We start from the raw sequence: 25,655 nt of genomic DNA, 5'->3' as shown, positions 1-25,655 counted from the left end.
TACAACTCCCACTGAGAAGCTGTTTCAGATTGAAAAACATTGTGCCCACCAGAGGATTTGATTCTGAGGGCTCACCTTTCTCCCCCTTTCAAGAGCCCCATAGCAGCTGCAAAGTTAGCGCTATCATAAACTCTCCTGAGGTAGAAACCAGGGCACACCAGAGAATTCTCTGGTAGGACTGTCCAACCCTTCCGAGAAGCAGTGCTGGCTAAGAAAAGTGTGTGGGAAGGTTCCCGGACACTCTATGGCTGCATTTTTAATGTGGATCAGATGTGCTTATGCATGTTATTTCTCAAACCGCATTGCAGATCAGGCCATTGCCCAACTCTGTAGTCATGAAATTAAATGCGCAAAGCAAGATGTTTGTGTGCCAAAGCACCACCGACAAGTGCGAGTTGATGTTGGAAACCTCTTTTGCAACAAGCTGCATTAGAGAACTTCCTGGGAGAAATGACACGCGGGGTAGATACGTTTTCCCTCTATGCCAGTCCTTTCACCGAGCTAAATACAACTCTCAGCAAACAAAACTGTGGACTGGCTCCATACCGTCCCTGGCCACATTGACCTGTCCACGTGTATGTGGTTAGGCGGTCCTTCCCAGTAAGTGCACTGGGGAGGGCATGGGTAATGTTGTGGGACCCGTGCTTGTGGAAGGTGGAGATGATACCGGGAGAAATACTGACGGCTGGGACCCAAGTATGGACAACCAGCCGCTGCCGGCATGAGGTTATGAAAAGCTTCTGCCTCCACGAGCCTAAAAGGCCACATTTCAAGTGCAAAAAGATGCCTAGAAAGGGGAGGGCATGGGTAATGTTGTGGGACCCGTGCTTGTGGAAGGTGGAGATGATACCGGGAGAAATACTGACGGCTGGGACCCAAGTATGGACACCCAGCCGCTGCCGGCATGAGGTTATGAAAAGCTTCTGCCTCCACGAGCCTAAAAGGCCACATTTCAAGTGCAAAGAGCTGCCTAGAAATCTAGCAGTTTAGTGTTGCGGCATGTGGGTGGGTGGCTGGCTGCATACTTGCGCATGCATTCCAAGTAACAGAAAACTAAGTAGATGGTGGTCTCTATCATCATCATGGCCTCACCTCGGCACTATGAACTTTCCTGAAGGAGAAGCCAGGGCCCACCAGAGGAGTCTCTGGTTTTCTGGTGGGTCTATCCATTCCTGTTGAGAAGCAGCCCTGACTAAGAAAAGTATGGGGGAAGGTTCCCGGACACTCTATGGCTGCATTTTTAATGTGGATTGGACGTGCTTATGCATGTTATTTCTCAAACCGCATTGCAGATCAGGCCATTGCCCAACTCTGTAGTCATGAAATTAAATGCGCAAAGAAAGATGTTTGTGTGTCAAAGCACCACCGACATGTGCGAGTTGATGTTGGACAGGCTGCCATTGGTTCTGCAACAAGCTGCATTAGAGGACTTCCTGGGAGAAATGACACCCAGATTAGATACGGTTTCCCTCTATGCCAGTCCTTTCACCGAGCTAAATACAACTCTCAACAAAAAAAAGCTGTGGACTGGCTCCGTACCGTCCCTGACCACATTCACCTGTCCACGTGTTTGTGGTTAGGCTGTTTTTCCCAGTAAGTGCACTGGGGAGGGCACAGGTAATGTTGTGGGACCCGTGCTTGTGGAAGGCGGAGACGATACCCGGAGAAATAGTGGCGGCTGGGGACCGAGTATGGATACCCGGTCGCCGCCGCCATTAGATTGTGGACAGCTTCCGCCTTCACGAGCCTAAAACGCCACATTTCTAGTGAAAGCAGCTTTAGAGGACTTCCTGGGAGGAATGACAGCTGGGTAGATATGGTTTCCCAAGTCCTTTCACCAAGCTAAAGAATATGGCTGTGGTGAAATACAACTCAGCAAAAAAAGCTGTGGACTGGCTCTGTACCGTCACTGGCCACATTCACTTGACCACATGTTTGTGGGTAGATGGTCCTTCCCAGTAAGTGCACTGGGGAGGGCACGGGTAATGTTGTGGGACCCGTGCTTGTGGAAGGCGAAATAGTGGGGGCTGGGGACCAAGTATAGATACCTGGTCGACGCTGCCATAAGATTGTGGACAGCTTCCGCCTCCACGAGCCTAGAAGGCCACATTTCAAGTGCAAGCAGCTGTCAAAAATTTGGCAGTATAGTATTGCAGCCTGTGGGTGGGTGGCTGGCAGCATACTTGCTCTTGCATTCCAAAGAATGGAGTAGAGACAACTGAACGCTGCACTGGGACAAGGACGTGGACGGTGATTGTTGCAAGTCTGCAACGACAGTTGCATGGCGGGAGGCATCTTCGCATGCGTCAAGGATCACTTATAATGGGAACACTTTTAGGCAGTGACCTGGGAGTCAGAGATGCTTCCAGAGGTCTTCCCCATGCTGTTCCCATGTCTTTTCAGCACTGTATGCATGTGTCTGATGATGTGTCACACACCACATGGCCAGATAAGGTTGTAAAATGTTAAAATGACATTTCCTGGTGAATGCATTTGTCTTGGTTGAAAGCAATGCAAAAGTGCAGAAACGCATCAAAAACGCTGCGTGTGAACATAGCCCAAGGTGTGGAGGAGTATTTTTAGATGGAACATACTATAATTTATCAAATTTGAATCCTGGATCAGCTATGATTTGATGGCAATTGGATTGATAAACTACCATTGTGGAGTATTTTGTTGGGATTTCTTCATGGATTTACCTGTCACTTGCTAATATTTTGTAAGTGAGCATCAAATAATTCTATCAGCCATTGTGATCTCCATATATTCTAATAAACAACAAGAGGATGCTTTTAATAGAGCACTAAAAATGTATCTATTGGTACCATGGGCAGCGATACAAACTGCATGTGATATTTGTGAACTTCTGATGATTTGAATTTATTAGATATACTTAAAGGAGAAGGGGATTTCCTCAAAGTATGACTAGTAAACATCATGATCGTCATTTCATATATATTATTTATTTATATATATATATATTATTAAATTTGGAGTACTTGAAAGCAGTAATTGTTTTAAAAGTTATAGATGTTGAAGTTATTATGTGTTAATTGGATGCACATTTTACATGTAGACATTTTGATATATTGCTATATATATTTTTTATTATTGTTCTATACCTTGTTTATATTTGTGCTCCTGTATATCTGTCACAAATTGTATCATTGCTAAAGTATAAAATGCATCTAGATAGGTGTGAACGAGAGTGAATGTTGTGAGTCCTGCAATTTCTATGCCTTGTTCCTGTTAGTTACCTCGCATTGATGTTGCCCTGACGCAGTTAAATGTGGAGTAAATGGATGATGATCCTGGTCATAAGTTTGTGTGTCCTTCAGACAGAAAGGGGCGTATGTTGGTACCAACATGTACAATATCTATAGTACGTGTAATATGAATGACTGAACTCACAATTTGATCCACAAACTCTGTATGGCACTACAGGTCATCAAAGGACTACATCAAAGAGATCGAACATGTGCTGTGGGGGGTCATAAAACCTATGAGGCATGAAGGCAACTGTGTGTCCTGTGGTGTGGTGTCTTTTGTTCTGTTGATAGAGTAAAATCAGCACCTACATTGGAGATGGACATCTTGACTGGCCTCCTGAAAGGTACATAACCCCTGTGGTGTTTGGATTACAAACCATTGTTCTTCAAATTGACATCTTATCTCCAATCAAAATGCGGTTGAATCTGTCCTCAGGCCACTTGATACAAAGACCTTTTGGTTATATGCCAGACGCCATCTGCAGGAAGGTGAAGACCACTGCAATTACGTATGATCCCTGACCCTCTTATCCATTCTGGACCTAAGAGCGCCACCTTCAGAAGACTATCTGCATCAGCAGCCATGTTCATGTTTCTGGAGAACTCCAAAGACTGTGACCTGATTGGATGGTACTATTATGTGGAGGTGTTACAGGGATGGCAATGTATGGGCCATGTCTGACTGTGTAACTGATATAAAGGCAGCACATCAAACTAGTTAGGCATTCTTCTTCTTCTTCCCACTTCCCATCTTCTACCACCCTCTCCTTTTCCCTTTTCCCTTTCATTATTCCCTTGTCCCTTAGTTAGGTTCCCCTTATGTATGTTATTGTAAATATCCTATTTGTATTAAATCCCATTTTAAAGATCCAGTAGCTCTTGTTAATATTAACTGGCACCCCAAAACCTCAGCAGATTCTACACACATCATTCTACTGTTTACAGAAAATGGAATGAAACCTACAAAGAGAAGAACACAGTACCTACAATCAAATGTGATGGCGATTCAAAGATGTTTTGGGGTTGATTTGCTGCCTCTGGCACTGGATGCCTTGACTGTGTGCAAGGCATCATGAAATTTGAAGATTACCAAAGGATTTTGGGTCGCACTGTTGTGCCCAGTGTCAGAAAGCTGGGTTTGCGTCCTAGGTCGTGGGTCTTCCAGCAGGATAATGACCCCAAAAACTCTTCAAGAAGCACCCACAAATAAATGGAAACAAAGTGCTGGAGAGTTCTAAAGTAGCCAGCTATGATTGCGAATCTAAATCCTGTGGAGAGATCTTAGACTTGTTGTTTGGAGAAGGCACCTTTCAAATATGAGAGTCTTGGGGAAGTTTGCAAAAGAAAAGTAGTTCAAAATTCCAGTTGAGAGGTGTAAGAAACTTGTTGATAGTTATAGGAAGCGATTGATTGCAGTTATTTATGTCAAAGGGTGTGCAACCAAATACTCAGTTGAGGGTGCCAACAAATTTGTCCTGGCCATTTTTGGGGTTTTGTATGAAATTATGTCCAGTTTGCCATTTTTTCTGTTTTTTGTGTTGTTCCAATACACACAAAGGAAATAAACATGTGTAATTGCAATAATTTTCTGGGAGAAATACTTTTGGAACAATTTCAAGGGTGTAACTGGCATCTGGTGAAGTGATTGTACTTGATATCTTGCTGCTGGCTGATTTTAGTGCAAAATAGATATTGCTCATGCATGGTATGTATCCCTCTTTCTTGGATTTCAAAGTTTGCAAGGTATGGATACCAGAGTCTGTGTAATCTCGCTCTCAAAATCTGACCTTTGATCTCTTGCTACATAACAACAGAGATAACAGTCAGCTGTGTTTTATTTATTTTCCCCCAGTCTATATCTTCATATCACAGAGGCTATTGATTCTTGTGGCTCTAGACAGAAAGCAGTATTATACTTCCACAGATAGTCCAGACTTCAGGAGAAGAAGGACAGGACAAGTAAGACACTTTTTGTTTGTTATGAATGTCTGGTTATTAACCCCTTAACGACCATGGGTCTTTCTGTTTTTGTGTTTTCATTTTTTACTCCCCTTCTTCCCAGAGCCAGATCTTTTTTAATTTTCGTTCAATATGGCCATGTGAAGGCTTATTTTTTGCGGGACGAGTTGTACTTTTAAACGCCATCACTGGTTTTACCATATCGAGTGCTGGAAAACGGAAAAAAAATTCCAAGTGCGGTGAAATTGCAAAAAAAAAAATGCAATTCCACAGTTGTTTTTTGGGTCCTTTTCTTACCACGTTCACTGATTGCTAAAACTGACCTGACATCATTATTCTCCAGGTCATTACAAGTTCGTAGACACCAAACATGTATAGGTTCTTTTTTATTTAAGTGGTGAAAAAAAAATCCAAAAGTTTGCTAAAAAAAAAAAAAAAATTAGGCCATTTTTTCGGGATCTGGGGCCGGGTGAGGGCTTATTTTTTGCGCGCTGGGCTGACATTTTTATTGATACTATTTTGGGGTAGATCCGATGTTTTGATCGCCCGTTATTGAATTTTATTGCAATGTTGCAGCGACCAAAAAAACGTAAATCTGGCATTTAGAATTTTTTTCTTGTTGCGCCGTTTACCGATCGGATTAATTCTTCTTTTATATTGATAGATCTGGCGATTCTTAACACGGCGATACCAAATATGTGTATGTGGGGTTTTTTTTTCATTATTTTATTTTGAATGGGGCAAAAGGGGGGTGATTTAAACTTTTTTATATTTTTTTTAAATATTTTTAAAAACTTTTTTTACACTTACTGCTTGCTTCAATACTCTCCATAGGAAACTAGAAGCTGCAGTTGTCTGATTGCTTCTACTGCATACAAGCGATGAGCAGATCGCTTGTATGCAGCAGAAATGCTCACTTGCTATGAGCGCCGACCACTAGGTGGCGCTCATAGCAATTGGGACATGACAACTAGAGGCGCCTGCTGCAGACCCTGGGTTGTCATGCCCACCCATCGATGACCCGCGATCATGTGACGGGGTCACCGATGGGCGGGGCTTAGGATGCGCTTCCCGGAAGCGCGAGTTAAATGCTGCTGTCTGACAGCAGCATTTAACATGTTAACAGCCGCGGGTGGATCGCGATTCCACCCGCGGCTGTTGCGGGCACATGTCAGCTGTAAGAATCAGCTGACATGTGCCCGGTTCAGTGCGGGCTCAGCGCCGGAGCCCCCGCTGAACCGGCCTTTCCAACCAGGTGCGTACTATTACTGACCTGGTCAGAAAGGGGTTAACCTGGCAGTAGTTCTTTTTGAGCTGGCATATTCTGCTCTCTAGTAAAATAGGAATTTAAATTGATGGTTGGTAAAGCTTTTTCTTTCTTATTGTAATTTTGCAGGAAATATACTTTTCAAACATAGTGAAAATGACATGTTCGTATAACATGGTGAAAAATACAGTGGTGTGAAAAAGTATTTGCCCCCTTCCTGATTTCTTATTTTTTTGCATGTTTGCCAAACTTAAATGTTTCAGATCACAAAACAAATTTAAATATTAGACAAAGATAACACAAGCAAACACAAAATGCAGTTTTTAAATGATGATCTTTTATTATTAAGGGAAAAAGAAATCAAAACCTACAGGGCCCTATGTAAAAAAGTGATTGCCCACTAAACCTAACGACTAGTTGGACCACCCTTAGCAGCCATAACTGCAATCAAACATTTGCGATAACTGGCAATGAGTCTTTCAAAACGCTGTGGAGGAATTATTGCCCATTCATCTTTGTAAAATTGTTGTAATTCATCCTCCTTGGAGGGTTTCCAATCATGAATGCCTTTTTAAGGTCATGCCACAGCATCTTAATTGGATTAAGGACAATACTTTGACTAGGCCACTCCAAAGTCTTAATTTTGTTTTTCTTAAGCCATTCAGAGGTGGACTTGCTGCTGTGTTTTGGATCATCCTCCTGCTGCATAACTCAAGTGCGCTTGAGCTTGAGGTCACAAACCAGTTCCAGAAGCAGCAAAACAGCCCCAGACCATCACACTACCACCACTATATTTTACTGTTCGTATGATGTTCCTTTTCTGAAACGCTGTGTTACTTCGATGCCAAATATAATGGGACATACATCTTTCAAAAACTTAAACTTTTGTCTCGTCGGTCCACAGAGTATTCTGCCAAAAGTCTTGGTGATCATCAAGATGTTTTCTGGCAAAACTGAGATGAACCTCTATGTTCTTTTTGCTCAGCAGTGATTTTCGTCTTGGAACTCTGCCATGCATGCGATTTTTGCACAGTCGCTTTCTTATGGTGGAGTCATGAACACTGACCTTGACTGAGGCAAGTGAGGTCTGCAATTCTTTTGATGTTGTTGTGGGGTCTTTTGTGACCTCTTAGATGAGTTGTCGCTCCACTCTTGGGGTAATTTTTGGCAACCGGCCATTTCTGGGAAGGTTCACCACTGTTCCATGTTTTCACCATTTGTGAATAATGGCTCTTACTGCGGTTTGTTGGAGTTCCAAAGGTTTAGAAATGGCTTTATAACCTTTTCCAGACTGATAGATCTCAATTACTTTGTTTCTCATTTGTTCCTGAATTTCTTTGGATCGCAGCATGATGTATAGCTTTTGAGGATCTTTTGGTCTACTTCACTTTGTCAGGCAGGTCCTATTTAAGTGATTTCTTGATTGAGAACAGATCTGGCAGTAATCAGGCCCTTATTGATGGAGTTCAGGGATGGGAGGCAGTCCTTAACCAGTTACGGCTTTGTTAATATAGAAAGAGAACTTTCTCTAACTCTCCACTATTATAGATTATTTATGAAAACTTCCGTTTCTACAGTGCTGGACAAAAGTATTGGCACCCCTGCAATTCTGTCAGATAATAATCAGTTTCTTCCTGAAAATGATTGCAATCACAAATTCTTTGGTATTATTCTCTTCATTTAATTTGTCTTCAATGAAAAAACACAAAAAGAATTGTCCTAAAGCCAAATTGGATATAATTCCACACCAAACCTAAAAAGGGGGTGGACAAAAGTATTGGCACTGTTTGAAAAATCATGTGATGCTTCTCTAATTCGTGTAATTAACAGCACCTGTAACTTACCTGTGTCACCTAACAGGTGTTGGCAATAACTAAATCACACTTGCAGCCAGTTAACATGGATTAAAGTTGACTCAACCTCTGTCCTGTGTCCTTGTGTGTACCACATTGAGCATGGAGAAAAGAAAGAAGACTAAAGAACTGTCTCAGGACTTGAGAAACCAATTTGTGAGGAAGCATGAGCAACCTCAAGGCTACAAGTCCATCTCCAAAGACCTGAATGTTCCTGTGTCTTCCGTGCGCAGTGTCATCAAGAAGTTTAAAGCCCATGGCACTGTGGCTAACCTCCCTAGATGTGGACGGAAAAGAAAAATTGACGAGAGATTTCAACGCAAGATTGTGCGGATGGTGGATAAAGAACCTCGACTAACATCCAAACAAGTTCAAGCTGCCCTGCAGTCCGAGGGTACAACAGTGTCAACCCGTACTATCCGTCGGCATCTGAATGAAAAGGGACTGTATGGTAGGATACCCAGGAAGACCCCACTTCTTACCCCGAGACATAAAAAAGCCAGACTGGAGTTTGCCAAAACTTACCTGAGACAGCCTTAAACGTTTTGGAAGAATGTTCTCTGGTAAGATGAGACAAGAGTAGAGCTTTTTGGGAAAAAGCATCAACATAGAGTGTACAGGAAAAAAAGAGGCATTCAAAGAAAAGAACATGGTCCCTCCAGTCAAACATGGCGGAGGTTCCCTGATGTTTTGGGGTTGCTTTGCTGCCTCTGGCACTGGACTGCTTGACCGTGTGCATGGCATTATGAAGTCTGAAGACTACCAACAAATTTTGCCGCATAATGTAGGGCCCAGTGTGAGAAAGCTGGGTCTCCCTCAGAGGTCATGGGTCTTCCAGCAGGACAATGACCCAAAACACACTTCCAAAAGCACTATAAAATGGTTTGAGAGAAAGCACTGGAGACTTCTAAGGTGGCCAGCAATGAGTCCAGACCTGAATCCCATAGAACACCTGTGGAGATATCTCAAAATGGCAGCTTTCAAATATCAGGGACCTGGAGCAGTTTGCCAAAGAAGAATGGTCTACAATTCCAGCAGAGCATTGTAAGAAACTCATTGATGGTTACCGGAAGCGGTTGTTCGCAGTTATTTTGGCTAAAGGCTGTGCAACCAAGTATTAGGCTGAGGGTGCCAATACTTTTGTCCGGCCCTTTTTTGGAGTTTTGTGTGAAATGATCAATGATTTGATTTTTGCTTCATTCTCTTTTGTGTTTTTTCCTTGCAAGCAAATTAAATGAAGATAATAATACCAAAGAATTTGTGATTGCAATCATTTTCAGGAAGAAACTGAGTATTATCTGACAGAATTGCAGGGCTGCTAATACTTTTGGCCAGCACTGTATATCACCTATAAGGTCATAACTGATTGAGGGCCCATAGCTCAACCCACATAGCTGTCAGAAAGGGTGAGTGTGTACAGGTTTATAGGGAATCTGAACGTTTATACTAATGTACAATATGTGAATAGCTATCAGTGTAAGTGTGGGGGCCCTCATTCAATTAAGTAAAATACGGGTATTGCGGGATGGGGCCCCCCCAGTCACCCAGAACTGATTGAGGGCTCCACCCCCACCACCAATTTTTCCTCTTACTGAATGAGGACCCCTCACTCCCACTGACAGTTATACAGACACATTATACATTAGTATAAGTACTCACACAATAAATACATACCCAATAAATATACACACAAAAAAAACCTTAATGTACAGCTGAGTTGCTGAGTGCAGGTAAAAAGGCTCCACTCAGTGTAGCTGCTGTCTACAGACCCCCTCCCTCTCTCTGCCCTTACAGTAAAGAAGACAGAAGTGTGTGTGCGAGTGGGTGTGGGAAGGAAGGGGTTGTTAAGGTGGCACGAAGAGTTTTATTAAGTTAGTACTACAGAACCCAATGTAGATGTCAGTATTAACCTAAATAATGCTCCAGACTTCAACCAAAGTGTCTCTGCTCCAAACATACAAAAGCAAGGAGGAGGGCCCACCAGAGGATCTTCTGGTGCTCTGCTTGGCCAGTCCGGCACTATTCATAGGAGATCATGATTTTAGCTGTACATAGCAGTGCTGATGCACTGCTATGCATGGCACAACAGATCAGACGATCACAGTTTCAAGTCCCCTAAGTTTTTAAAAATATGAAAAAAAAATAAAAACACAAGTTCAAATCACCCCCCTTTTGCCCCATTAAAATTAAAACAATTAAAAAAAAATACACCTATTTGGTATCGCTGCGTGCAGCAATGTCTTTTATATATCAAAATATAAAGTAAATTAATCCAATTGGTAATTACATAATGAGAAAAAAAGTAAAAATGCCAGAATTATTTTTTTAGTCCACAGCAATATTGTAATAAAATGCAATAAGAGGTGATCAAAACATAGTGTGACAGAGTCACTGGTATTATATGCAAGGGGAGGTACAGTACAGACCAAAAGTTTGGACACGCCTTGTCATTTAAAGATTTTTCTGTATTTTCATGACTATGAAAATTGTACATTCACACTGAAGGCATCAAAACTATGAATTAACACATGTGGAATTATATACTTAACAAAAAAGTGTGAAACAACTGAAAATATGTCTTATATTCTAGATTCTTCAAAGTAGCCACCTTTTGCTTTGATGACTGCTTTGTACACTCTTGGCATTCTCTTGATGAACTTCAAGAGGTAGTCACTGGAAATGGTTTTCACTTCACAGGTGTGCCCTGTCAGGTTTAATAAGTGGGATTTCTTGCCTTATAAATGGGGTTGGGACCATCAGTTGTGTTGTGGAGAAGTCTGGTGGATACACAGCTGATAGTCCTACTGAATAAACTGTTAGAATTTGTATTATGGCAAGAAAAAAGCAGCTAAGTAAAGAAAAACAAGTGGCCATCAGTCAGTTTGTGTCCTGGGAGGAATGTGTGGTTTGGAGAGTGAGGTCTCCAGGCCATGTGTGGCTGACACCAGAGAGCAACACCGGAGGACTGGTGTTGCGAACACTTCACAGGACTATCTACAGCTGGCAAAGGCGATCTTTTGTTTCCCCGTTAACCCCAAGAGGGAGTGTTTGTTTTGTTGGGACGCTGCTGGAGTTTATGCTGCACAATAAACCCACAGGAAGCTTACCCAAACCGTGTGTCCTGTGTCTGCCTCCGGAGAGCCGAGGGAGTCTCCTTGCCTCAATAGTATCTGCCCCAGAATTATGTAAGTAAAAACGTCAACTCAGGGCACAAAAAAATAGTAATCACAGAGCACTATATCTTGAAAATTGAAAGAGTTACAGGTCTCAGAAAATGGCGACACAACATTTTTTCTTTTTACATGATTTCCAATTTTTCTTTCACCACTTAAATAAAAAAAAAAACGATACATATTTAGTATGCTCTTAACCGTACTGACCTGGAGAATCATGCTGTCAGGTCAGTTTTACCATATAGTGATCATGGTAAATAACTCCCCTCTCTCATCCAAAAAGAACAATAGATAAATCGTGAACTAGCACTTTTTTTTTCAATTTCAACGCACTTTGATTTTTTCCTGCTTTCCAGTGCATCATATGATAAAATGAATGTTGTTTTTCAAAAGTACAACTCGTTCTTCAAAAAACACGCTCTCACACGGGGGGGGGGGGGAGTGGGAAAGGAATATGCCTGTTTATAAAAATGTGATTCTTGTGAATATTGGGACTAGAGGCATTCCCTGAGTTCTTGTACATTAAAAGAGTCCAGAGGGTACAGCAGCATAAAAAATGGTGATCAGCCCAGATATGATTTAATTATTTTTTGTCCTCAGATAACCATAATACTCTACAGAGATTGCACAAGAGACCAAAACATGTCTCATTTTATTAAGTGAAAAAAAAGACTGAAAAATGCAGAAGTTCAATTTCTCATATTGTTACCTGCAAAACTGCAGATGATACACAAAGGAAAAACATTAAAAAAAGATTCCTAGAGTGTGTAGCAATTAAATAAAGTTTGGAGAGTCTTATCATATGGTGGTACGCATGGGGGGTAGGTAGGTGGGGCTATGAAGACATGCAGTGATTATTTTCTTTCTCAATTTTTTAATTTGTGTGTTTTTTATTTGTTATTACTTGTCTAAATGATTTGCATTATATCCTGGATCAGTTTCTGGGGAATCTGTTAAAGAGAAATTCTGTGACTCTTATCTCTAATAAGATTATCCTTCTCCATATGACAGTAAATGCAATATCAGCATTGCACTGGAAATTGGTGGCTCAGAACTACATACAGCTCATGTTGTTCATATTTTTCACATGCGACTTTGATTTAATAAGTAAAAGAAAATATAAGATATATTCACTTTAAAAGAATAAAAATGTAGCTGAAAGCTGTAATAGGCTTTATACTGTGACTTCTGGATAATTGTTGTGTGGGATGCTTATTTAGATTGCGATTAAAAGATCATTTCAAAATATCGCGTTACATTTATGTAGTCAAGTCCTCCCTTAGCTCTTTCAGTTTCGACGTACCTGTAAAAACAAGCAGACGAAACTTGTTTTGATTATTGTAATACGATAATAAGACATGCTGTAGAAAAAGAACAGATTTAGGTAAGTATTATTATTATTATTTATTATTATAGCGCCATTTATTCCATGGCGCTTTACATGTGATAGGGATATACATAACAAAAGCATTTACATAATCTTAACAAAACGAGTCAGCGACTGGTACAGGAGGAGCGAGGACCCTGCCCACGAGGGCTCACAGTCTACAAGGGATGGGTGAGGATACATTAGGTGAGGGTAGAGCTGGTCGTGCAGTGGTGTTTACTGCAGGTTGTAGGCTTGTCGGAAGAGGTGAGTCTTCAGGTTCCTTTTGAAGGTTTCCACGGTCGGCGAGAGTCTGATATGTTGGGGTAGAGAGTTCCAGAGTAGGGGGGAAGCACGGGAGAAATCTTGTATACGATTGTGGGAGGAGGAGATAAGAGGGGAGTAGAGAAGGAGATCTTGTGAGGATCGGAGGTTGCGTGCAGGTAAGTACCGGGAGACTAGGTCACAGATGTATGGGGGAGACAGGTTGTGGATGGCTTTGTATGCCATGGTTAGGGTTTTGAACTGAAATCTCTGGGCAATGGGGAGCCAGTGAAGGGATTGACAGAGAGGAGAGGCCAGGGAATAGCGGGGGGACAGGTGGATTAGTCGAGCAGCAGAGTTTAGGATAGATTGGAGAGGTGCAAGAGTGTTGGAAGGGAGGCCACGGAGCAGGAGGTTGCAGTAGTCGAGGTGGGATATGATGAGGGCATGCACTAGTGTTTTTGCAGAGTCTTTGCTGAGGAATGCACGGATCCGGGAGATGTTTTTGAGTTGGAGTCGGCAGGAGGTGGAAAGGGCTTGGATATGTGGCTTGAAGGAGAGATCAGAGTCCAGGGTTACCCCAAGGCTGCGAGCTTGTGGGACTGGGGAGAGTGAACAGCCATTGACGTTGATGGATAGGTCGGATGGGGGATGTGAATGAGAGGGTGGAAAGATGATGAACTCTGTTTTATCCATGTTGAGTTTTAGAAATCTGTCGGAGAAGAAGGATGAGATGACGGACAGACATTGTGGGATTCTGGTTAGTAGGGAGGAGATATCGGGTCCAGAGAGGTAGATCTGTGTGTCGTCAGCATAGAGGTGATACTGAAAGCCGTGAGACTCTATGAGCTGTCCCAGGCCGAAGGTGTAGATGGAGAAGAGCAGAGGTCCTAGAACTAAACCTTGGGGGACACCGACAGATAGGGGGCGAGATGAGGAGGTGGTGCGTGAGTGGGAGACGCTGAATGTCCTGTCTGTTAAGTATGAGGAGATCCAAGATAGAGCCAAGTCCGTGATGCCAAGAGATGAGAGAATCTGGAGTAAGAGGGAATGGTCCACTGTGTCAAAGGCAGATGACAGGTCCAGAAGGAGGAAGATGGAGTAGTGTTGCTTGGATTTGGCATTTAGTAGGTCATTGAAATAAGTATGAAATAGTTCTTTGGATACTGGAGATAGCCATATATATCTCTATGTACATACATGTTTATAGATACAAAATGTACAGATCGATTATTTTTCTGCTAGTAGAGAGCAGATATATATTGAATTAATGATTTGTGTTGTCTTGTGTAATTTAAAGGTTTTGGTTCCATGCTATTATGTGGGTGACGTTTCCCCTGGGCCGTGGGGTACTCTGTGCCGGGCCGGTCGTTGCTAGGGGAGATGTCACAGTGGCGGTGACCTGGTCCGTGACCCAGGGCAATCAATCAAAAGGGGTTTATTTACGGGGGATTTATAGTTTTTATATACAGTTCGTGACGCCACCTGTGGTACGCGGCTAAAGGGAGCCACCACTGCTGAGCAGGTCCTCTGGAGCTGGTGTGAATGCAGCAGAGTTGGTTTAGCTCTCCACAGGTAGAGCTTAGCTCCAGGGCAGTGTAGATGTTGTAGTTGTGCTGTTATGGTGTATTGCAGAGGATGGCGCAGATAATGATCACAGAGACAGTAAGGTGCAGTCCTCAGGGTTTACTCACGGTTTCTTAGACTTCCAGTTACCAGTACTAGAGTAACTTCCCACGGCGTCCTGTGCTTACTCAGGGAGGGGTTCAGCAAACTCCCAGGTCTATCCGGAGTACTAACGGGACCCCCTTCTGTGTGTTCCTTCTGGCCGTCTCCCCACACCTCACACCTAGTGTCTCAGGCCAGTGGCCGCGGACCTTGCCGGGTGACGTCTTCTCTGTCCCCTGGGTCCTCTATGGCCACCTTTCTGGTGATTAGATGTGGCTTGTGGCTGCAGTACCTGAAATACTGCAGCCTCCAGTTTCCTAGTTGAGGCTTAAAGAACTCTGCTAGTTTAGGGACCGGTTCCCTCTGTGTGACCTGACCCCTCCACCGCCTGGTAGATTCGAGCGTACGGGTGGCCTCCAGCACTACCCGTACCCCTGGGGTCCCTTCCACGTTCATGGAGCCTTTCCTGCTTCTATCCCTGTCTATCTCTCTTCAGTCTTGGGCCTCACTGGCTGGGCCCTCCTCCTGAGCAGAGCTCCTGCTCCCTCTACTTCTCCTCTCAGACTCCACACACTCCCAAGATGGCTTCTCTCTTTATACTATCCCTAACAAGTGCTCCCCTGACCTTCTTTCTCCACCCACACCCACTACATGGTTCCCCCTACTTTGGTTCCCCCCACTCCAGCCAGGGACAGGGCTCAGCAGGGAAGCAATGCATCTTGCCCCTCCTGCTGGTCTGGAGTAGTGTAGTGTTGAATGCAGGTGTTAGGGTCCCGGGCAGAGTAAAAACACATTTTAGACATACAATTTTTTTAGAATGCATTCGCATAGAAGATAATGAACAAACTTTTTCTTCCCTTTATGGGAGGCACATCACTTACACGTTGCAGATTACCATATAAAACTTTTTAAAGAACACATTTTTCTTCACACATATAAAACATTTTTCAAGCAGATAAACATTTCTTATATCAAACATTTTCAATCAAATACAGTGAAATTTTACTGCCGAATGTCCTTTTCACTGGTAAGGTGCACTTTGAGCAACATGAGGGACCCGTCCGAAAACCCTCAATGTAGGCCCTGGGCATGGCTGCAGGGCATAGGTGATCCAGGTGTTGGACCACGTCTTCGGCCACGCCAAACAGGTTTTTGTTCTGAGGTCAGTCTTGTCATATAAAACCAATAAGGGGCACTTTAAGAAGTGCAAATATTTAGAGTAAAGTTTTTGGCTGCTCACGGTCCTCAGCCTGTCAGTCTCTGGTACCCTTAAAGGGTAACTAAGTAAGCTGGTCTTCAAATTTGGCATACCAGTCGTAGACGGGGCTTCCGTACACCCACTCAGGTGCAAGGGCAGGTGGCTCCGGTAGGGGGCCTAGGAGCAGGTCGGCGGAGCAGGCTCCCGGGATTGGAGGTTCCGCCAGGGGGCCCAGGAGCAGGTCAGCACTCTCAGCGCCCGGGACAGGGAGTCTCCTCTTACCTGCTCCCGCGGCCGTGCCTGTGCCGTCCTCTGCCTGCTGGCTGTGTTCAGGCTCCTCCGGGGCTGGGGCGCTGCTGGTGCAATGCAGCGCTGGCTGCTGCCGAGTCACAATCTTCCCCAGCAGCTCCTCCTTCAAGCAGGCGATGGCATCCTGCTGGGTCCTCTCCATCCTCCGGCCTAGCTTCTGGATCTCGGCATGGAGGAACTCGGTATCTTCCAGGGACAACTTCGCCATTGCCTCCTCCAGGGTGAGAGGTGCTTCTGGTCGCTGTAGGCCATGGACGGGAGCTTGCTCCGGACTCTCCTCCATGTTGCCTGCCAGGTGCGGTCTGTCTAGACTCCAGGAGACTCCACCCTGTCTCCCAGGTTTCTTCTCTCCTTTCCCATTTCAGGGGCTGTTCCATGGCAGCTTGCTGTCGGACACACCTAGGGACGGCCCCCCCCAGCTTGATGGACACATCCACATACATGTCACTGCTGCTTAGGGCGGGCCTCGCTTTTGGCGCAATTCTGGAACCCGGCCCATGATGGGAGGTGGTTTCTTGTTGTCTTTTGTCTCGCACAAAGTGGCGCCCGTTCTTCTGGGGCGGGCGCAACATTCAGTAAAGAACACAGTCTCTAGGCGCACAATACCTGGTGATACCCCCTTCTGTGTGTTCCTTCTGGCCGTCTCCCTGCACCTTACACCTAGTGTCTCAGGCCAGTGGCCGCGGACCTTGCCGGGCGATGTCTTCTCTGTCCCCTGGGTCCTCTATGGCCACCTTTCTGGTGATTAGATGTGGCTTGTGGCTGCAGTACCTGAAATACTGCAGCCTCCGGTTTCCTAGTTGAGACTTAAAGAACTCTGCTAGTTTAGGGACCGGTCCCCTCTGTGCGACCTGACCCTCTCCACCTCCTGGTAGATTCGGGCGTACGGGTGGCCTCCAGAACCTGTCTCTCTGTCTCTCTGTCTTGGGCCTCACTGGCTAGGCCTTCCTCCTGAGCAGAGCTCCTGCTCCCTCTACTTCTCCTCTCAGACTCCACACACTCCGAAGATGGCTTCTCGCTTTATACTGTAGGGTCCCGGGCAGTAGTCCTTCCTTACCTGAGCGTGAGATGCAGTACCTCTGTGGCGACTGAACCCGCAGGGGCGCCACATGAGCATGAAATTGCATTCATGTGTTTTAGTTGATATTCAATTCAGCTTTCATCCAATAATTTTGACTTATTGCATTCCACAGTAGTAGTCAGGCATAATTTATAAAATGTCTTATATAAATATATATTTTGTGTGAGGTTTTGTCTTTAAACCCCTTCCACCTGCAGACATATTTAATTTTTTTCCTTCTTTTTTATCCGACTCATTAATTTTTTTTATTTTTATATAGCTATATGAAGGCTTGTTTATTTTCATGATGAATTGCAGTTTTTTTTATTCCTAATTTATTTCTAGTTTACTATGTAACTGTATTAACTATTATAATATAAAGGTGAAAAATGGGGAAAAAAAATTGTAGGTAGAATGGAGGAAAGTAATTCTGCTATTGTTCATGGTTCTTATTTTTACAATATTCACTGTATGAAAAAAATTATCCACTAGCTTTATTTTGCAGGTTAGTGTGATTACAGTGATACCAAATGTATAGACCTTATTTTTCAGATTATAAGACGCAATTTTTTTCCCCAAAATTTGGGAGGAAAATGGGTGTGCGTCTTACAATGCAAATGTAGTTTACAGGCTGAGGTGAAGCAGGGTCACTGCTGCAGGAAACAGCAGCGGCAGGAATGGGGCAATGCTGCGGACCCCGGCTCCCAAGATCTCAATCTGCGCATGCGCCGCCATATTCCCCAAACCCACCGCAAGGAAATCATTGGGAAGGGGACTCTGCTCAATGCCGACATTTTATGAAAACTCAAGGCCCTCAGCTTTGCACCGCTGGGATATGCCCTCTTCCCAGCATGGAGCTCTAAGCATGAACCCACTACGGTCACCGCCACTGATCTCCTGCAGCAGTGACCCTGCCTCCCGTGACCAGGCTCCACTGTGCTCTCCCTCCCCCATTAAGCTATCATAAAATCGGACCACCATTTTATTTAAAACATTTCTTTCCTATTTTCCTCCCAAAATTTGGGGTGAGTCTTATGGTCCAGTACATCATACAGTCCATAAACACAGTAACTTTTATGCTTGACAGCTTTTAAAAATTAAAAAAAAAATCACTATTTTGAAACCCATAAGGTTTTTTTTATTTTTCTGCTAATAGATCTGTAAGAGGACTTGCTATTTCTGGAGTAAACTGTAGTATTTAGTATTACCAATTTAGGGTACATTTCAGTCTGATTGCTTTTTATTTCATTGTTTTGGTGGGAGGTAATCAAATATCAGCTACAAACATTGGCATTTACACTACCTTTCAAAAGTTTGGGGTCATTTAGAAATTTCATTATTTTTGAAAGAAAAGCACATTTTTTTTCAATGAAGGTAACATTAAATGAATCAGAAATACACTCTTATACATTGTTAATGTGGTACATGACTATTCTAGCTGTAAACGTCTTGTTTTTATTGCAATATCAGCATAGGTATATAGAGGCGCATTTCCAACAACCACCACTCCAGTGTTTTAATGGTACATTGTGTTTGCTAACTGTGTAAGAAGGCTAATGAATATTTAGAAAACCCTAGAAAACCTTTGCAGAAGCATGTTAGCCCAGCTGAAAACGGTTTGGCTGATTTTGAGAAGCTATAAAATTGACCTTCCTTTGAGCTAGTTGAGAATCTGGAGCATTACATTTGATTGTTCTATGAAACTCTCAAAATGGCCAGAAAAAGAGAATTTTCATGTGAAACTCGACAGTCTATTCTAGTTCTTAGAAATGAAGGCTATTCCATGCGAGAAATTGCCAAGAAACTGAAGATTTCCTACAACGGTGTGTACTACTCCCTTCAGAGGAGAGCACAAGCAGGCTCTAACCAGAGTAGAAAGAGAAGTGGGAGGCCCCGCTGAACAACTGAGCAACAAGACAAGTACATTAGAGTCTCTTATTTGAGAAATTGATGCCTCACAGCTCCTCAACTGGCAGCTTCATTAAATAGTACATGCAAAATGCCAGTGTAGACGTCTACAGTGAAGAGGCGACTCTGGGATGCTGGCCTTCAGGGCAAAGTGGCAAAGAAAAAGCCATATCTGAGACTGGCTAATAAAAGGAAAAGACCAATGTGCCGCCCCTGAGGGTTCAGTCGCCACAGGGGTACTGCACCACAGAATGAGGTGTGGTATCTCCTCTCCCAGGTAAGGATGGAGTACTACACAAGACCCCAACCACACACTCAACACTACACCACTCCAGTTCTGAAGGGGGCTTAAAGCACCAGAGTGCTGCCCCGGGCCTGAATGGAGGAGTTGGGGGGGAACCAAAGTTAGGGGGAACCACGTAGTGCGTGAGGGTGGAGGAAGCATTTACTTACGCACTGTATTAGAATTCTATATAACTGGAGGCCATTTTAATAACCAGTTCTTTGGTCGTGGGTCTTTGGGACGGCAAGTCAGCACAAGGCTGCAGCCGGCTGAGGGTCCATGGTCCCCGGTCTCAGTCCTCGAGACGGGGGTCGGGGCAGAGTTATAACCGGCTCTGTCCCCGTTCAGGGTCCAAGCAAGAAGGCCCAGGAGGGGAGCAGAGGAGATAGGCTCCACAGGCGAAAGGATCTCAGGGAGTGCGAACGGAGCGGAGTCGCCAACTGCATACCTTATTCTGGCCCTGCCAGAGAGACCCTGCCACAAGAGGGGGTACCGGTCCCTGATTATCTGACTTTTCACTTTACGTCTCTGTTGGAAAAGTCCGGAGGCTTATGTGGATCCCAGGGGGATACGGACAGAGCGGAGTCACCACCTGTATGCCCTAATCTGAGTTTATCCAGAGGGACCCTGCCTTACGCCACGTTCTCACCACAAGTCACCAAAAAGAGCACCCAGTCGCGCCCCACCAGCGATGCCCAGGCGGAAAAGGAGGAAAACCAGGAGGCCGCGTGCAGCCTAGGAGCAGGTAAGAGAGAAATCCCCGTCCCGGGCGCTGAGTGCGCCGACCTGCTCCTCGACCTCCTACCGTCACCTCCGTCCCCGGGTGCCACAGTTTGGGAGCAGATACTGGCCCCGGAACCTAAGGCCCAAGCCGCTGCAGCCTCCGGAAGCCTGCTACCCCTCCCACACCCGAACCCGGACTGGTCCGCGAAGGTGGAGGACCAACAGCGGCCCCCGTTAACGCCATTGCCAGCGACCCTGGTTGCCTGCCCAGGAGGGGAGGAATTTAGATGGGACAACCAGGGGGGGGATCTAATGGGGTTTCCCTGGGAGACCCAAGCTGAAGCTCGACAGCAGGAGGAGTTTTGTAAACGTGAGCTCCTCCAGCTAGAGAGGGAACGACGCACCCGGAGGGTCCACTGTGAACAACTAGAGGTGAGGTCAAAAGCTGCCAAGGCCCAAGCCAGACAGGCAGAGGCCTCCTGTCCCAGCCCCCCCCGGGAGGAAGGACTTATCGTCCGGTTTCACCAGGAAGCAGGATGGGGCTTCATCCGCAGCCCCCAGTTTAACCGTGATGTCTTCGTTAATCGGTGGGACGTTGAGCCCCAGTTGGAGCACGGCCACCCCGACCGCAATCTCTACCCTGGAGACTTGGTCTCATACACCCGCCACCACGGAATACGCGGGTGGTACGCCCTAGAGGTGCACCGGGTGTTTAAGGAAGATGCCCCCCTCTGCCCTGCCAGGGGTGACCGGTCAAGATCCGTGGGCAAGCACGAGCCATACCCCCGGTGGGGATACCTTCACTAGTGCGGCACCGGAGGCTGGACTTCCTTACCTCTCAGTTATTTGTATGTTTTATTGAGACATTGTACCTGTGGACAGTGAGCAGCCAACAAACTTTATTCTATATAGTTTGCACCTATTAAGGTGCCCCCTATTGGTTTTATACGCACAACACCTGACCTCAGAGCAAATCCTGTCTGTTGTGGCACAAGTGGAGGTTCAACTCGGGATCACCATGCCCTGCAGCCACCCCAGGGCCTACGTTGAGGGTTTGCTTTGGACAGGTCCCTCATGCTGCTGAACTTGCACTTCTACAATATTTTTCTACTGTTTTCTATATATACCATGCTTTCATGTTTCACGTATAACCTGCAACGTTAATAAAAGTGCCTCCCATAAAGGGAAGATTGTTATTGTTTAAAAAGAATTTAAATTTTTGTATGTCTGAAATATGACATGTCTTTGCTCTATTGCAGCCCGCGGACATGCTGTGTTTCACCTGGGGGGAATGTGGCGCCCCTGAGGGTTCAGTCCCCACAGGGGTACTGCACCTCAGAACGAGTTGTGGTATCTCCTCTCCCAGGTAAGGATGGAGTACTACTAGGCTCCACAAGCGAAAGGATCTCAGGCGGTGCGGACGGAGTGGAGTTGCCACCTGCATACCTTATTCTGGCTCTGCCAGAGAGACCCTGCCGCAAGAGGGGGTACCGGTCCCAGATTATCTGACTTTGCACTTTACGTCTCTATTGGAAAAGTCCGGAGGCTTATGTGGATCCCAGGGGGATATGGACAGAGCGGAATCGCCACCTGTATGCCCTAATCTGAGTTTATCCAGTGGGACCTGGCCTTACGCTACGTTCTCACCACAAGTCACCAAAAAGGGCACCCAGTCGGTCCGGCAACTACACATTTCCCACAAGGGAGGAACACACTAGAGCGGGGGTCCTGTCAAGTGCTCCTGAACTATCTGGAGAGTGCTGAACCCCACCCTGGCGGCCGCAGCTCGTCATGTGACAGCAGAGAGAAGCTCTGAGTTGAGCAAACACCAAAGTGAGTAAAGACTTGGATGACTTCAACTACTGCCTCTGTTTGTTCTTTCCTCCGCGGCTCTGCACCCGCCAACGCCAACGCCCTATTCTACACCCTCTCTGCACTGCCCTGAGGCCCCGCTCCACCAGTGGGGAGCCACAACAACTAAGCTGCCTGAACACCGGCCTCAGAGGACTGTCGCAGCGCTGGTGATCCTCACCAGACACCACAGGTGGCGTCACGAACATTCCCTATCCCATACAACTTCCCCCCTTTTATTTTAAGAGTGACCCCAGGGTACAGGCCCGGGAGCCGACCACCGCGACATCCCCCAAGGTCAGGCAACAACAAGGCCCGAGCGCCGAGTCGTCCCCATCCCCTGGGCGCGTCACTAATATGAGCAAAAAAACACAGACATTGGACAGAGGAAGATTGGAAAAAAGTTTTATGGACAGACGAATTTAAGTTTGATGTGTTTGGATCACGCAGAAGAACATGAGATGCATAACTGAAAAGATGCTGGAAGAGTGCCTGGCGCCATCTGTCAAGCATGGTGGAGGTAATGTGATGGTCTGGGGTTGCTTTGGTGCTAGTAAAGTGGGAGATTTGCACAAGGTAAATGGGATTTTGAATAAAGAAGGCTATCACTCCATTTTGCAACGCCATGCCATACCCTGTGGACAGCTCTTGACTGGAGCCAATTTCATCCTACAACAGGACAATGACTCAAAGCACACCTCAAATTATGCATGAACTATTTAGGGAAGAAGCAGGCAGCTGGTATTCTATCTGTAATGGAGTGGCCAGCGCAGTCACCGGATCTCAACCCCATTGAGCTGTTGTGGGAGCAGCTTGACCGTTTGGTATGCAAAAAGTGCCCGTCAAGCCAATCCAACTTGTGGGAGGGGCTTCAGGAAGCATGGGGTGAAATTTCTCAAGATTACCTCAGCAAATTAACAGCTAGAATGCCAAAGGTCTGCAATGCTGGAATTGCTGCAAAGGGAGCATTCTGTGACGAAAGCAAAGTTTGAAGGAGAAAATTATTCTTTCTAATAAAAATCATTATTTGTAACCTTGTCAATGTCTGAACTATATTTTCTAATCATTTTGCAACTCATTTGATAAATAAAAGTATGAGTTTTCATGGAAAACACAAAATTGTCTGGGTGACCCCAAACTTTTGAACTGTAGTGTATATATTTTTAGCGCTCAAACCTTTGGACTTTTACAGACTGCATAACACTAAATATACTTTTTTTTTTTCTTTTTTGAGCCAAAGCTTCGACCATTGGTGGTAGGACATTGGTTGCATGACTTTGAATCAAAGTTCTGCGGCTATTGGCCATCGCAGTGGCCGGAATTTCAGTTGTAAGTGGCCAACCACTCTGTCTGGTACTACCCTAATGCTACATTTACATGAGCATAAATAAAAAATTATCCAATTTTCATTCAGAAAAAATGGACGATTTTTCATCTGTATTATCATTTGTATGCAATCCATAATGCATCCCTATTTATACATCAGCAATTATTGAAATTTATAAAAACAAATAACATTTCCTATGTTCAAGAATTGCAATATTTCCATAAAAATTGGATGCTGTACAGAAGATCTGTATGAGATCTGATTTTTTTTTTTGCACACCCACAGACTTGAATAGACCATTCTTATTCAAAATATGGAAGAGACTAGTGCATACTGGGATTTTTTTCATGCGTACATTTGGTCCATGTGAAAAAAATAGTCATCTGAGCAGCCCTATTGAATAACATAGGTCTGAGTGATGTTAATTTTTCAGATAGCACCCAAAAGGAATATAAGGTCAAGTGAGCTTAGACTAAATTCTATCTGTGAAAAACACAGAAGAGCTAGTTCATGGTTGTCGTCATGATACCAATCGTTGAGAAATCACTGTATAGAGCTAGGAAGACACAGTGAAACTTGTGTTGTATGCCTATCTGCACTTAAATGTTATTTTGCCAATTGATATATTTTGTGGAATTGCACAATAATATAATTTATGATCCCATATATTCTGAGTTCTTTTGAGATAGACGATCTGTGGACCACATTCTTCATGCTTAAAAATGCTTTAATAGTATCAAGATTAAAACATTAACTAGGCTTGGCACACTTAAAGAACATACACATTTCCCAATCCAGTTCTTATGAATATAATGCAATTATCTAGTTATAAACTAAATATGCACATGTGCAAATTAATATGACATATGTCTTAATTAGTGTTGAGCGAGCACTAAAATGCTTGGGTGTTCGAAGCTTGGGCTGAGCTCGCCGTGATACTCAGGTGCTCGACCCGAGCTACGAGCCCAATGTTAGTCTATGGGAGACCCGAGCATTTTTGCGGCGGCACCCCCGGCAGTCTGTAGAAACCCTAAAAAGTGCCCAAAACGATAGTGACAGTGCTCAAAAGACATGGGGATAGCATGGGCATCGCCCCAGGAAGCATTTCTGGCCCCCAGGTCACTGCTGTCAACAATGTGGTCAGAGGTATTAAGCCACTTTTACGGGCTCACAATAAAACGTTCAAAAACGAAACTGAAACGGTTTTCCTGTGAAATATGTTAAGGAACTTCCTTTCCAGGGTAAAGACTTGTGTATAAGGTAAAATAAATAAGCAAAAACAAAAATACTCCTCCACACCTTGGGCTATGTTCACAAGTAGCATTTTTTATGCGTTCTTGCACTTTTGTATTGCTTTCAACCGTGACAAATGCATTCACCGGGAAATGTCATTTTAACATTTTACAATCTTATCTGGCCATGTGCTGTGTGACACATGCATGAAAAGACATGGAAACAGCATGGGGAAGACCCCCGGAAGCATCTCTGACATCCAGGTCACTGCCAAAAAGTGTGCCCATCAGAAGTGATCCTTTCCGCATCAGAAGATGCAGACTTGCAACAATCCCCTTGCAAGTCCTTGTCCCAGGGCAGTGTTCAATTGTACCTCCCCCATTCCTTGCAGTGCAAGCGCAATTATGCAGCCTGCCACCCACCCACCCTCAGGCTGCAATACCATACTGCTTGCTTGCTTGCACTTGAAATGGGGCCTTTTAGTTTGGAGGAGGCCGAAGCTGGCCACTACCTCATGACTGCTTCGGCAGCGAGGTATCCATACTCTGTCCCCAGCTGCCCGGCGGCCGGGTGTCCACGCTCGGTCCCCAGCCACCAGGGGGCGGCTGGGTGTCCATACTCGGTCCCCAGCCGCCCCCATTTCTCCTTGGAACATCCCCCCACACACTTTTCTTAGCCCGGTCTGCTTTAGGGCAGCATTGGACGAGCCCACCAGAGAACCAGACTCCTCCGGTGGGCCCTGGCTTCTCCATCAGGGGAGTTGAGAGTGCCAAGGTGAGGAGCATGATGATGATGATAGAAGTTAGCATCTGCTTTGTTTTCTTGGAATGCAAGCGTAAGTGTGCAGCCTGCCACTCACCCACCCACCCCCAGGCTGCAATACCATACTGCTAGCTTGCAATTGAAATGGGGACTTTTAGTTTGAAGGAGGCCGAAGCTGGCCA

At 44.9% G+C, this 25,655-nt stretch overlaps 1 protein-coding gene across 7 annotated transcripts in view; it reads left to right on the top strand.

Moving 5' to 3' along the window:
* LOC141156754 (flavin-containing monooxygenase 3-like) overlaps nucleotides 1-25,655 on the top strand; it is a 252,205-nt gene that overhangs the window by 41,330 nt on the left and 185,220 nt on the right. For 2 of the 7 annotated variants that reach the window (XM_073643106.1, XM_073643107.1), the window contains one exon: nucleotides 5,122-5,228. The exons of 2 other annotated variants lie outside the window; for them this stretch is intronic. The gene's annotated coding sequence lies outside the window, so the exon portion shown is untranslated. Of the gene's footprint in view, nucleotides 1-4,887; nucleotides 5,013-5,121; nucleotides 5,229-12,770; nucleotides 12,906-25,655 lie in introns of those variants that run through there. 3 more of the 7 variants (XM_073643104.1, XM_073643105.1, XM_073643108.1) reach the window with 3 other exon arrangements.

This window comes from Phyllobates terribilis, unplaced genomic scaffold, assembly GCF_046119375.1.
Source record: "Phyllobates terribilis strain yellow unplaced genomic scaffold, ASM4611937v1 Scaffold_8__6_contigs__length_399053987, whole genome shotgun sequence".
Taxonomy (NCBI): Eukaryota; Metazoa; Chordata; class Amphibia; order Anura; family Dendrobatidae; genus Phyllobates; species Phyllobates terribilis.
The sequence above is the reverse complement of the archived record's forward strand: the minus strand, read 5'-3'. Positions and strand labels throughout refer to the sequence as shown.